We start from the raw sequence: 14,980 nt of genomic DNA, 5'->3' as shown, positions 1-14,980 counted from the left end.
CTTAGAAAAATGACAAGTGTATGTATGTGTATTAACTTTGAAACAGAAAAATAAATAAAAATTCATGAAAATATGATCATAATAAGTGCATGAAATAAATTGAGAACAGAGACAGATTTTTTAAAAAAAAGAAAATGTGTATGCCTTTTGGTTTTCTTGGAACAAGTATTGATTTATTTGTGCAGTTTTGAAATAGTCATGTTTTGCGTACAAAGGTTGTAAGTGAGCCAGGGCTGATTCACAGCTTTGAACCAGAACTCAGTGAATTGACTTTAGTTTTTTAGGGGTTTCTGTGATGCACACATGTGTGCTTGTGTTTTTTAAGTAGAGAAGCTCATCTGTAGGTCCAAATGAAAAACACCAGTTGAAGAAATTGACAATTGAGTAGGTTTTGAGAGCAGCATTTTCTCATGGTATTTGTGCATGTTTTGTTGAAGCCAAGTGCTAGAGGAGCACTTGATTGAATTATATGACATTGTGGGATAGTTAAACCCCTGGTTGATTAGTTAAGCAAAGGTATATATTTTGAAAGATTGTTGTTTTGCAAAGGAAAAGATATGTGATTAAACCATATTGAGGGTTCACTGTTTTACACTAGAAGTTATCCCCAGACATTACAGATATGTGAACTAAGGAGGTCCCATTAGGTCTCTTTTTTAAATCACACAAACCACTTCCCATTTTAAGTGGTTTGTTAGTTATTTTTCGGTTGATGTTAGATACTTTCCCTGTTAGGCAGACACACTAGAGTACCCATGATTTGTTAATCTCATTTTAAAGCAATATAGGCATTTTTATTAGTGATAAATGGGACATTTTGAAAGAGCATATATCATAAAGCATACATGGGCCAATTACATAGATGAGAAAAAGGCAATGGAAAGAAACCATTTAAGAAGAAAAAATCTAGACGCTGTAATGAAAAACAATCGGGAAAAAATAAAAAAGTGCTTCGCTAAAAAAGGAAGAGCATATGCACACAGTTTATTTTCATAGAATTTGTAACAGAAGGCAAGGAAGTATGTCAGCAGAAGGAAATGGGAAAGTGATTACAGAAGGAGAGAAAGAAAATGAGAAAGGGACACAAAATGATTAGGAGAGCAAAAGTAAGATAGTGATTGCAAATGAAAGCACAGGAGAGTGCTATAAGTAACCAGAACAGTGAAAATATTGGTAATTGAGGACAGAGAGGAGGAATGGGATATGCACCATAATAAAATGCAAAGTCATAAGGAAATTACACATGCAGACTTAAGCATGTGCACCAAGGCCACAGCAAATTAGGCAAGCTTCAAGAGGGGGACAGCATTTCCCCCACTGCACAGCATAGAGGCATTAAAAATGATATGCCTAAAATCACACCATTTGTGAAATACGTCACTGAGAATATAAATGTAATTATGAGTGCAAATTATATTAAAAAGTAGATTAATATAATTGTAAATGATAGTTGATTAAGCACAGTGAATTATTATGTGGAATACCAAGAATTAATAAGATAAAACACCTTTCTTCAGCAACAATGTTAAAGGTACATGCATTGATGCAAACATATATATTTAGAATAGGGCAGCAGTAAGTAATGAGAGGAAGTACTCTCAAATGCATAAACACTAAAGTTACACACAATAAAGATAAAAAAGCATGATATTTTTTATAATAAATTAACAGTTGTATTGATGAGAGATCTTAGTAATTAACTAGGAGATAATATGCACTGGTTTGGGGGATTAGTTATGAAGACACACAAGAAATCACACTAGTATTTTTTAAGGCCTGAACATGTAAAGCAGTGTGCCATTAGGTCAAAGGCATATTTTGAATAGAGTGCACACCTTCATTAGTATGATTTTTCAAGAATAAGGAATGTATTATTTAAGATTTTTTACAGGGTTTGTTTAAATGAAACATATCCATGAAGAAGTACAAGCAGGCAGGCAGCTGACAAGGAAAAACAAAGAAGTAGAATTTGGAGATATAAAAAGACATTTTTCATGGGGTTGGGGAAAAATAGAGACAATTAGGTTAGAGTCCCTGTCATGATATGCTTACAAGTAGAGGAGGAGTGACACACACACACACACAAACACACATTCACATGCACACACACATGCACACACACACACGCACACACATGCGCTCATACACACATGCACCCACACCCACACACACATCCACACACACAGGCACATGTACACACAGGCACATACACACACTTGCACACAAATGCACACACACACACTTGGACACACATGCAAACACTGATATGTGCATACACACACACACATCCACACACTCACATGCACACACATAGTTTTTCACACCTGGCTTAGAACTGGACACCATTTTATACTTGAGTTATCTATTTTGAAATATGTTTTTGTCTGACACTGTATTCATCCTTCAGAGAGCTATTATGTATTTATTTAAGCATCTCTCACTTTGTATCCCTCATTCATAACATATCTTTATACACTTATGGTATGTGTGTGATATTTAAAGCACCCTTCAGATCCTGTGTCATTCTAACACAAATATGCGCCATGCCAAATGCACTTTTTACTTTAAAGAAAGCCACCATACTCCTGGTTTCTGCAATAATAGAACCATTTGATCTGCCTATCATGTTATCTATACTCAGTTGAGGAAGGAAGGGTTGGCACCCTTATACAATACTGCCTATTTAACCAAAGGTGCCTGGTCACAGTTCCAAATCCCGACGACAAGTCAGACACAGTTTTGCAACTCACTGAGGCAGATAAGAGGCGCAACCATGATTTGAAGAAATACACTTCAACCACATATATCATAATGGTTTTGTCAAAGGGGTGCTTTGGAGAGTGCATGATATGAGAGTCTATTAACAAGCAAAGATATTAAACACACTACGCAATCTGTAGAGGCAGTGGATATCGGGCTAATGCAGTTCCTGGTTAACTCTGAATGCATGTAGACAAGGTTCGAGCATGGTGGTCACCTCTTCAAGTGGGTGAATGCCTAATAAATTTGCTGGGCTGTGCAATTAACTGGGTCTCATTAAGGTCTATGCCTGTCTTTGTGCTTTGTTCTTATAGATGTATTTAATTTTTATTTTTTATTTATTGATTTAGCTGACCTAAGTCAACTTTTCAATTAAATGAATCAGTCTTACAATACGTAACTGACATAAATATAATCAAAATTATTATACAAAAAATAACACTAAAATTGTTTTTTTAACATAACACAATAAAATGCCTCATAGCTCTAAAAGGTTTTGAAGTTATTCAAAATTAAAAACCGTTACCAGACTTATGCACGTTGACACATGAAGGTTACTTACAATTATCATAGTTGTGTTTACACGATTAGACTATCTGTGGTGCCAGTTCATAAGTCTCAAAAGAGCACAAATGAAGTGTAGTACACAACCCTCAGTCAGTAACCCCATCAACTGAGTTTTTTTTATCAAGATTACAAAATTACCTTATTCTGTGCACATAAATGTTTTCCATATCACAAAAGATTCACTCATTAGGTTAGAGATGGAGTTGATAGTAAAATGTATTATTTGCAAGCAGTTGCATAAATCATAGTTGAAGCATGATTTGGTTAATAAAAACAATCAATCTCGTGCTTTAAAATCTAGGTTAAATTCAGTGAGTTGAAAAATTAGACTGTTGTAATTGCCCATGAGACTCTTTTAATAGAAAAGATAATTTGCCATAATGATTCGACATCATAGTCTGTTCCTGTTGTACCTGAGAGAAGAAACAGTTGACAATCTAAATAGAGATTTCCATCAGCTAAAATAAATTGTCTGTTACTATTCACGAGATCTTCACAGTTGGGTCTTTGTTAGAGATATTACAAATGGCACAGAAGTAAGCTAAGTATTTTAGGCTTTGAGATTCCAACTGTCCAGCATCACATAATCAAGACCCAGTTGAGGCTTGCAACTTTGATAACAAACAACTTCTGTTCTCAGCCATCATTGATCATTTCTTTCTTCCCATGAAGAGATTAAGTATATTTTGATAGGGTTAATTTGTGACAGAATTCACAGTTGGATGTCTGGTCAATAACAGGTGGAAAAGATATCCATTGTGTAAATAAGCAAAGGATCGTACTGCAGGTAAATTGAGGCCGCTGTTGTGGGGCCTTTTCATTTGTGAAATAATATTCCTTGCACTGGCACTTGTAAGGCAGGGCAAGTGAGGTGGTTGAAATGTGCATTGTTGGTGGGAAAATGTGATTTAATGCAGTTTTCGGTGTACAAGGGAGGTGCAGATTTTCTCTGGAGGTGACGTGAGGAGACAATCATATTCTAAATGTACGACCTGTGACTTACTTTTAAAATGTATTGTTGGTTTGTACAACATCCACTACACTGTGTGTGTGCTTGTGGGTGTAACTTTGCTGATGCAAGTGGTATTACACCTTTGAGCAGCTATTTTGGAAGTTTTCAAAGAGTTTATGGTTTGTTTTCAATATTGTGATTATAAAAATAATTCCGTATTCTTGACAGGCACTGCCTGAAAAAAGCTTATGACACTCTTTGGTATCAGCCCTTCGGGATGGTCACATTTTGAGCCTTATCCGGCTCGACCCACAAACACAGGATCTCTTTACTCATTCATGTGCTTTTCAGGGGTACCATACACATCCCGCTGTGACAGGGCAGTGAAGAATTGGTCATCATTCTAATAAAGAATTGTAAAATGCATCATACCCTGCCACCAGAGATCTCAGAGTAAGATTCTTTTCTCGTTCTGTGGTTTTGTGAATTTAACAAGTTTGGTCTTGCGCTGAATTAACAAGCATCTCCCAAATTTGGAATGTGAAGCACAGTGGAATCCTGCTCACCCATTCTCACACCCAAACCAAGGACGTCTTCCACCTCTGATTGCTCTAGATCAATTGAAAAAGCCACTATAAATTGATCTTCATAATAATAGACTTAACCCACCAGTGCCACTAACAACAGCGGTAGATAGTGTAGCTATTTGTTTTTACCGATGCATATTAAAAACCTGTGTTACTGATAACTGATGGTGGATATTTAATAGCAGCGGTGGATTTCTACAATGACATGTTACTACAAATACTTATTTCTTTATTTCTTTGAAAAATTATAGTTTTGAAATGCTGTGTTGATATGCACCGGATGCAAAAGCATTGTCTGCCTTTCCATCGTGCCACATGGCTTGGTAAAGGTGTTGAGAGAGCATTTTCAACAGGGGAAACCCACCTCAACCGCCGCAGAATGTGGTATGGTTTGTGCCATAAGAGCATTGAAACTTAACTCGCTCGGGCGTGGCTCTGTTACCACAAGACTTCTGCGGTAAACACACTACACACTGTTGAAAGCATGCAAATATAAGTGATGCACCATAGAAAACACATTTGCAATACATTGCTATGAGTTGTGGAGTAGGTGCACGAATTGAGAAACAGTGAGAGGGGTGGCCATTCCCTTTACTAACTAACAAACGCACACAGCAGGTCACTTGATCTTTGTTCAACACTGAAATGCGTCCATTATCATCGTCCCCTCTTTTGTAAGAAGAAATCACTAGCCCCTGACACACTCTTTACCTGCCCCTCTACAACCACCTTCACTTCTTTCTTTGGAAACATTTTAGGAAGACTAGTTGTTGTGGATACAACATTTCAAGACCATAGCACCATGACCCTGACAAGCGGCAGACAACAAAGAAAGCTGTATGTTGGTAAATTTAGGGGTAGGTGAAATCCTTGGAATATGCTGTGTGGAATTTTCAGGGGCATTTTCCTATTCTTCTAAATTTCAAACACCCAAACACAGTTTGCACTTGCTGCAAAATTTGTAAAAGAAATTGTTCTGCCGAAAGTATTGCAAAATCACAAAGTTGCACATATTTCACTGTCAGAATTGAAATGATTCAGGCTTAGGCTGATGCAGTTTACCGCTCAACATTCTGTTGTTCTCCATGAATTTGAAAAAGATAAACATAAGATAAAAATTGTCAGTGTCGCTCCCCAATGTCTGTAGTTGGAGGTGACACAAAAATAGCCTGGTGAGAATTGAATTGGGAAGGCTGCAGATCGTGGGAAATGGAAACACCTAGCAATCTGGCCCACGCCTATCTACCTCCAAGTACTGACATCTAGCAGAGCAGATTCTCGTTTTGAAGCACTTGGAGTATCACCAGATTCCAGTGGCTCTTGGCAAACCAGAAAAAAACTCTCAGCTCTGACGTACGCCCCCAGACTCTGCTCGCCCTGTGCAAAAGCAATTAACCATTCCAGTTACCCTTGGTGAAGCACAAAAACATAACCATCCAGTGCCACATCTTCACATCCTCTGCGTCTGACGGTCGTCTAATCCTACGATTCGAGTCCAAGGGCAAGTATATATCCATAGTATCAGCGTCTGATGGATAGCTGGTTCAAGAACCCATGTCCAGTGTATCTGACAATTGTGCCATCCCACTGTTAGAATACATGGTGTCTCTAAAAAAACAGACAAGAGTATAGTCAGATTTTAACATCCTTTACACAGCGTCAAACACCTCACTGAAATATTCAAATAGAAATTTTTAAATGAGTTTTATTTTAAAACATCAATGTATACTGTGCAATGCTTACCACTTCAAATGAGTTTTATTTTCAATCATTAACAGATACTGTGCTACACTTTCAATAGACCTTCAGCAAAGTCAAATAAATGGTGTTTTTAAAAAGTTTTGAGATTTCAATTAGTTTGTGTGAAAGAATCCTGGCTACACGGCTTATCTGGCACAATCAGGCTAAATATGAGGTTTGGCTATCTGGCACAGTCAGGCTAAATATGAGGTTTGGCTATCTGGCAGAGTCAGGCTAGATACTATTGGAGACAGGAGATATGAGATATGATATGGTCAGACAGCCTAATGGGGGAAAGTGATTGCTTGTCACTATGTTCAGACCTAATCTGCACAATTCTGTGTAGATGTGATGCAATGCAAGTCTTCACAATTCTGTCTAGATGTGACGCAAGCTAGTATTACAGTTGTCTAGATGTGACGCAATGCTAGTCTTCACAATTCTGTCTAGATGTGACGCAAGCTAGTATTACAGTTGTCTAGATGTGATGCAATGCTCATCGTCACAATTCTGGTTAGATGTGATGCAAGTTAGTGTTACAGTTGTCTACATGTGACACAATTCTAATCTTCACAATTCTGTCTAGATGTGACGCGAGCTAGTATTACAGTTTTCTATATGTGACGTAATGCTAATCTTTACAATTCTGTCTAGATGTGACGCAAGCTAGTGTTACAGTTGTCTGGATGTGAGGCAATGCTAATGGTCACCTATCTGACAGGTAGGAATGAGCGTGCATGGAGACAGCTTTTTCTATACCGAATAAATGCAGGAAACTATTTAACACGTACATGTGCACCACAACTCACCTTAACATCACCCATGCATTTGTTTATCAGAATCGCTTATTGATTACCAATGGTTTTTTTAATGGACCCATCCATTTTTTCTAAGCACACTATTGCAAGATGGATTTCCTTTGCTTTTATGTAATCTGGAAAGATCACTTTGTGTATATAAAGTAGTTTGGGTCCAGAACGGGTCAAAATACACAAAGGCCAATTACCCTGGCCATGAGTGTTTAATAACTGAAGGACACCTGAAGTCTCTGTCCCATCTTGTATGACATTGTTTCTCCTCTCTACAATTTATTTGTATTTTTATGTTGAGAGGTTTTTTTAATTTATTTAGTTCGTTTGGCTGAGAGAGTTCAACCTTTCAGTATTACATACAAAATATTATCAATTCAAATATAATTTTTCATCACAACAAAATTAAAAACAAAGCCAAAATGAATAATCCAAAATTCCTAAAATAATTACAAGATAAAATTCTCTCTAATCAGTATTACTTTTGTCTATCATCATTGTGAAACCAGGTATGATTAGTCTGTTAGTTCTTCATCATCCAATTTTAATTCCAATAAGAAGTTTATAACAGCACAACCTAGTGATTTGGATTGTATATGGAAAATACTCTCCCATAACATTTGCGTATTCATCTCCATATTGGACTCAAAATATTCTTTAAAATACTTCATTCTAAGTATTGCAAGATTAGTACAATCTACCATGATGTGTTTCAGGGTTTCATTTGACAATACCGACACAATCGATTTATTTTAGATATATGATATGATAGGTTATTTATAACGCACTTAATACCCAGAGGTTTCTAAGCGCGGAGCCGTGGATCGAACATGTGTTGCACCGTGTCATCTTGCTTCCAAGGCGAGCACGTTGCCACTGAGCTATCCTCCTGTGTAGCGCCCAAACCCGAAGGTATCATGGCGCTGGAACAGAGTCAGTAAGGAAAGAAGACAAGCAGTACATGGCATTTATGCATACATATTAAACAATCAAGTTTTTCAAAGTGTTCTGAAGGCCAGGTGAGATGTTTCATTTCTGATGTGGCCATGGAGGGCGTTCCAGAGGGTGGGTGCAGTGACGCAAAAACGGGATGCCCCCGCTTGTTTACGGTTGAATCTCGGTGTGCATAGCTCCAAATAAGAAGAGGAGCACAGGGGATGTACACAGATACTTTAGCTACACCGCGGGGGATAAGCTAGGAGGGAGCATTCTGGAGCAGCCAACGGTGGGCAACGCGCAATGTTTTACATGCAATTCTTGCTTTGATAGGCAGCCAGTTGACCTCTCTTCTTGTGGTGGAAATGTGATCAGAGAATTGTAGACCCGGTGCTGCCCTCAGTGCCTTATTTTGTAAGAGCTGGGGTTTAGCATGGCAATAGTTTTGCCAGTATGGTATTTGGGCATGGAAATGTCATGCATGGCTGCTGCAGTTGCTCGCATTTCACTCTGATCCATTTCCTTTTTTACAGAGCATTATCCAGCATAAGATATGTTATCTGGCACTGCATTATCCAAACCGATCTACTAACCTGCACCTGGCATTGTCTGGAATGGATGAAAAAGAGCCTGCAAGGAGAGCAGTGTGTGGCAGAGCGCCAGCCATTCAAGGTGCCGTTGTGCCAGCAAATAGAGAACTATTTCAGGGTGCTGTGCACTCGCACTTTACCATCCTGAATGCCTTATTAAAGGCTACATAGCTGGTGTATTCTGTTATCCAGCAGTCCTGATGCCCCATGGGGGCCGGATAACAACGCTTTTTTGCCATGCCCAGTGCCACAGCTGCGACTGGGTATGCGTGAGACATGTCTTGATCAATTCCATTTCAAGCGTCGAGGGCTCCAGAATCTCTGCTTGCGAGTTCGCGCTTAGAAATCTCTGCGTTTTAAGCGCATTGTAAATAACCAAAAATATATATATATATATATGTATTGCATATTTCTAATTTGAAATGTGCACCTTCGTAAGTGTGCATGGAATGTACTAATTTATTTTTTATTTATTTATTTAAACTTGTATACAGTGCTGGCCCCAGCCAGAGGATCTCTGAGCCTTTACAAAGTTCAGACAGGAGGTGAAAAAGAAGTGAACATTTTTCAGGACAGGATAGAAAGATTGGGATAGATAAAGGGTGGCAGAATTGATATATATAGCAGGCCTGGTGAGAACATAGGTGTCCCTGGTTCAGAGACAGTGATACACAGATGCTGTCTTGCAGGCAACCCGACTAGACTTCCCTCTCACGGTCATTAGAAACAACAGCATCAGGCCCACAGCAGAGGAAATGTCAGCGGCAAAACCTTCTACACGTCTAAAACAGACAAAGCCCTGTAACAAAGTTGCTTGAACCATCCGTTAATACTACATATCAGGCCCATATATAAGAACAGTAACTGCAGGTATGCACTGAGAGCAAGTGAGCTGGAGGTCTTTTAAATTGGAGCAGCCGCCCAGGGCTTCTCAGCCGGCCTCCTCTTTGACGCCTCCAGTCCTCGCCTCATCCATCCTTTTTATGTCGCCATCACTGAGCTGAGAATCTGTCTTAATTCCTGTGCCGCCTTCGCAAGTCACGCGCCATCTGCCCGCCGGCAGCCGGCCATCTCATAGGTCGCCCTCGCTGCGCTTCCGGTGAGTGCCTTTAGACAGGAAGCGTCCCAGCCCGCGTGCCAGGATTCACTGCCTGGCAACCAACTATTATTTCAAGGTTCGATTGCCTGTACCCTAGATGCATTCATTACAAAATTGCTCTTACTCGAACAGCCACCTCTCGAATTATGCAGCTTTTTAGGCAATTCAATATGGAGAACCTGGGGGCCACAGCCCAGGGCTGGACTGCCCCACTAGGACACCGGCATTCGCGTCGCTATGGAGGGGGCTTAAGGTGTGCCTGGGCCCCTCCTCTGAAATCCTGGGCAGTCTTTCGGCCTCCCCCTACACACAGGGCCACAATCAACAAAGAAGAGCTGTTAAGTTCCCATTGTCGTCAAGACCAGCCCCGCCAATCAGAATGTAGCACACAAAACTGTGAATGATGGGTCATTAGTGACTTAAAGGTTTTGTGCCTAGATTCTGATGCAAGGGGAGGTGCAGTGGGTGGTGACGAGGGCTGGAGCCCATGTCAGCATCGGCCGCGGTACGTGGGGAAGCGCTGGGGGTGGTCCAGGGCTCCGTGTACCTTAACACGGGCCGCTTGGTGCCCCCAGTGTGTAAAGTGCGGTGTCGGCCGCACGAAAATGGAAGCAGCATTTGCCACGTGAGGAGGAGCGGCTGCCCCCCCCCCACCATAGAGGCGGCGTTGGCTGCAATGCTGAGGGGGGCTGTGCTGAGCCCCCCCCCGTGAGGAGGAACATTGCCCCGTGGCTGTCTGCCGCAAGAATATCCTGTGGGGAGGAATAGATGCCACGGCTGCAGCTGCAGGAGGGGGAGCGGCTGCCCCCTCTCTCACACGGGGAGCGAGATTGCCCTGCGGCATCGGCCGCAACGGTAAAGGGAGCGGCGCCAGCTGCAGTAGCTGCTGCCTTTCTCCCCCCCGTGAGGAGGAGAACTGCAAAGGCGGTGTTGGCCGCAGATGTGGGGAGACGGAGCCCCCCCACCAGAAGGCGGGCCCCCCACCACCTGGGCCCGCGAAGGCAGAAATATGCTCCGGAAACCGGAGCAGGAAATAGAAAATGCAACGAGAAGCCCGTGCGACCCGAAAACAACAAAGGAGGTAGGAGTGGCCTAAGGAATCCGTGCCCGCGGCGCTGAAAAAGAAAAAAAAAGCAAAGGACAACGGTGGTATGCGGCCCCCTATACAACAAAGGATGGGGCGGGGCAGATGATCGCCGCCCGCAGCGATGCAAAAACAAAGACAAAAGGGGGGCACATGAACATTGATCCCTGCACCACATGCTCCATCTGCCACCATGAGGAGGTGCTGCCATCGGGGACGCTGCTCCATCTGCCACCATGAGGGGGGCCACAGGTCCATCAATCCATTCCTCGCAGAGGGGCCCAGTTTTCACCACGGAGGAGCCAGGATGGGTAGCGGCTCCGTAAGGAGTGCTCGTGCGCCCTCAGTGTAAACTTAACTCTGAACCAAGTCAGGTATCGCGACTGGCCTACACACACTGTCACCTGTATCTCCCTGTCAGCAGCCCCTGGGTGAAAGGGGAAGTGAAAGAAGTGGTGTGTCATCTTGACACTAGTACCCTGCAACGGTAAGCCCACACCATCCATGAACAAGGCCGATGTGGCCCCTGGGGATCCCAGGTGCGGCTTTGCCGGCCCTTGAACATTGCAGTAATCTGGCTAACCCCAGCATCCTGCCACCAGGTTTGCCCACCAGCTATGGACCAGGCCGATGTGGCCCCAGGCGTGGTTTTGCTGGCCCTGTACTCTCATCCGGTCATCGGCATCCGGCCACAAATATGTTCTGATGTCTAGAGACTGTGCCAAGGTAGTCCCTGGTACCCCCAGGTGCGGCCTTACCTGTCCATGAACCCCGAACGGTCCTGAAGAGTTCTCGAGGGAAGTCGGACGGGTGGCCCGCGGACCTTAACTGGCCCAGCCGAAATATTGTGTGATGTTGTACTATTGCGTTTGGGGTGCGGGGTGCCAGCTATGAGTAATGGTGTTGTGTCAGGGGTGCAAGGTCCCCTAACCCAGGTTAATAAAGGGTGTGTCCGGATGTGGAATGTGAACAGGTCACCAGTAACTCACTAACCCAGACCGCCACCCCATGGACGACCTGGCCCCACAAGAGCGGGACGACTAGTGGGAGTTATCATCCCAGTATTATTGTGTGCTGCGAGGTTGCATTTTGTTTTGTTGTTATGAAAAATGAGTAGTGTTGCATTTCACCCCTCCACGGGCACATGGTACGTTCCAAAGATCTGTGTATGGTCTGGTAATAACCATGTGACCAAGTTAATAAAATGAACGAGCCGCTTCCGGCTCGTCAGTCGATCCAGAACTGACTCCGGTGTCGTTTATTATCCGCACCATGCTGGTGCAACACCGCGTGCTGAGGGCCCAAGGACGGGGCCCTGCACGAGGACGGTGCTCCTGCTGGGCAACACCGTCCCCATTGATGGTATGTGCCATGTGACCGTGGCTGAGTGTACCACCCGGGCCTGGGTGCCCCCAGAGCCGGGACGGCGATGAGCTGGGTGCCCCCAGCCCACGTGTGATGGTCCGGTGATCCGGAGCTCCCAGGGTGATCCCTGGGATTTTGTGGCCGCATGAACGCTGGCCCCAATGGTAAAGTCGGGTGATCCCGACAGCTGTGTGGTCCGCTCCAGTGACCTGGGAGTGGGCCACAACAGTGCGCACAAAAGTTTCTCTGCAGGAGTGCTTGTGACGTCACACATTCCCTTTCATAGGCAGCCTCCCTACCTTTGTCTTTGGCCCCCTCTGTACCTCCCCTAAATTGATTCCTGACAACGCCACTGGACACCGGGACTTTCCTCGGTAGGCCTCTAGTCCTCGGGGCATACAGCCTCCTTGGGTAGCGGAAGGATACCTAAATTATGAGAATGAAAACGAACATCCAGCCGGCCTGGGTGGTTCACATTAAATTGGCTACCAGTGCTGGGCATTTTTTTTCTTTCAAGGGCTGACGCAGGCTGTGTTCGCGCATGCGCATTTTGATGACCACCGCCCGGGAACCACACGTGCCCTGCTTGCTACTGTCCGGAGGTGTGTGCTTGCTCACGTCTGTGCTGGAAAAGCAGCGGCTGCCGGTGAGTTGGTATTGGCTTGAAATAAATGGGTGATTATTCTGTGCAAGGCTGGGATGGGCCGGGCATTTTACGAGGCTGATCTCGTCTGCGAGAGAGCCCTGAATTCCTCTGTTTGAGTGGAGCTTGTCAAAGGTAAATCAAGAAAGTTCCCAACGCTATTAGTGAGATCAGAGTCAGGGGAAGACAATTTGCATAACATCTGATGGGCAATTTTTAGATGCACTTTTCAGTTACTATGGGCCTAATTCATGCACAGTGCAAAGTAATTGGTTATTTATAACGCACTAAATACCCAGAGGTTTCTAAATGCAGACCCGGGGATCGAACCTGGGTTGCTCCAGGTCGTCTTGCATTCAAGGCGAGCGCGTGGCCCCTGGCCCCTGGCCTATCCTCCAAAGGCAAGTAGCTTTGCACTGCAAAAGTACTGTTTTCACCATGCTGAAGGGGCCTAATTCACAGCGCAAAGTTTGCACTGTGAATTGGGCCCCTTCAGTATGCTCACCCCCCCCCTGTGTGAGCAGAGCCCTTGCAGGGCAACTCTGCAGAAATGCTCCGGAGCCCCTGCTGGACAACACCGGCACTGATAGCCTGGGTGCCCCCAGGCAATGGTCGGGGACTGTGTGACCATGGCATATCAGGGTAACCCCTAGTTGTAACATCCCCACAATTTTTTTCTAGGACTTCACCCCTGCCAATTCCATAGGCTGACTGGTTCTGCCAGGCACCCTGATTTACAGCCGAGTAGCTGTGACGAGATAGAAAAGTAAACATGAGTCCCAGGACGATAGCTCAGCGGCAGCGTGCGCGTCACTAAGAAAAACAAACAATTCCTGTAACAGTAAGCGCTTTATAAATGTAAAAAAAAATAAACTTGTAACATCAGTGCTATTTGCTCAGTTTCTCTTCTTGCCAGGTCCTACTCTCTAAATGGCGTTCCTCTCATCACGTGTGCAGCATAAAAGGCCATGTTGCTGTATTGTGTGCTCAGAACTCTCACGTAAAAATTAGCACTCACAAAAGAAGCACCTTTCATCGTGTATGTACGCACGCTGATTTCGTATTGATAGCGAAAGGCACACATAGGTCAGGCATGTGTAGTTCTGGTGTGCAGCAGGTAGAGACAGCCACCAAACACGAGTGTGTGGTACCCTCACACTTTTCATCAGCTTTATCCGGATAGAGGTTGGTAAGCAAGAGCGGGGTTGTGGAGGGCAAAGTTTGTTGGGGGTTGAGCTGTCTCAGAGCTCGTAGTGATTGCATGCAGACCAGTCAGACTGGACTGGTCTAGCCTATGAATTCGACCGAAATAAAAAATATAATTGGTTATTTATGACGCGCTTAATACAGAAAAAATTTCTTAAGGCGAACCCGCGATTCGAACCTACGTTTGTCTGTATCGTCTCGCGTCCAAGAGGAGCGCGTTGCCACTGAGCTATACTACCCGTCCGGAAAACGGCAAAGAGCAATAGAGAATGAAATGAGAGATGCACACGGGAAGCAAACCCGGGCTAGACACAACGGGCAAGACAGAAAGGTGGAAACTAGAAGGTGGGAGAGGAGTAAAAGACAGCCACGTCATATGGAAGGGACTGAGAAAGAGAAGCGAGTGTGGGAAATGTGGAGTAAACAAGGAAATGAGCTGATGGAGAGAGAAACATGTTGCCACAATAAAAGTGGCCAAGAAAGAAAAAAGAAAAAGTAAGTATGGGAGAGAGTCACAAGGCAAGAGACCCCGACGGTCAGGGAAAATGAAGAGAAAGGGCCTGAAAAAGCGATGTCAGGCAGTGATCGGAGCAATTCTAGATGGTGTGATGGCGAAACACGAGATAATATCAAGTCAGTGAG

Source organism: Ambystoma mexicanum, chromosome 2q, assembly GCF_040938575.1.
Source record: "Ambystoma mexicanum isolate Mex_15411 chromosome 2q, UKY_AmexF1_1, whole genome shotgun sequence".
Lineage (NCBI taxonomy): Eukaryota > Metazoa > Chordata > Amphibia > Caudata > Ambystomatidae > Ambystoma > Ambystoma mexicanum.
This window is presented reverse-complemented; position numbering follows the sequence as displayed.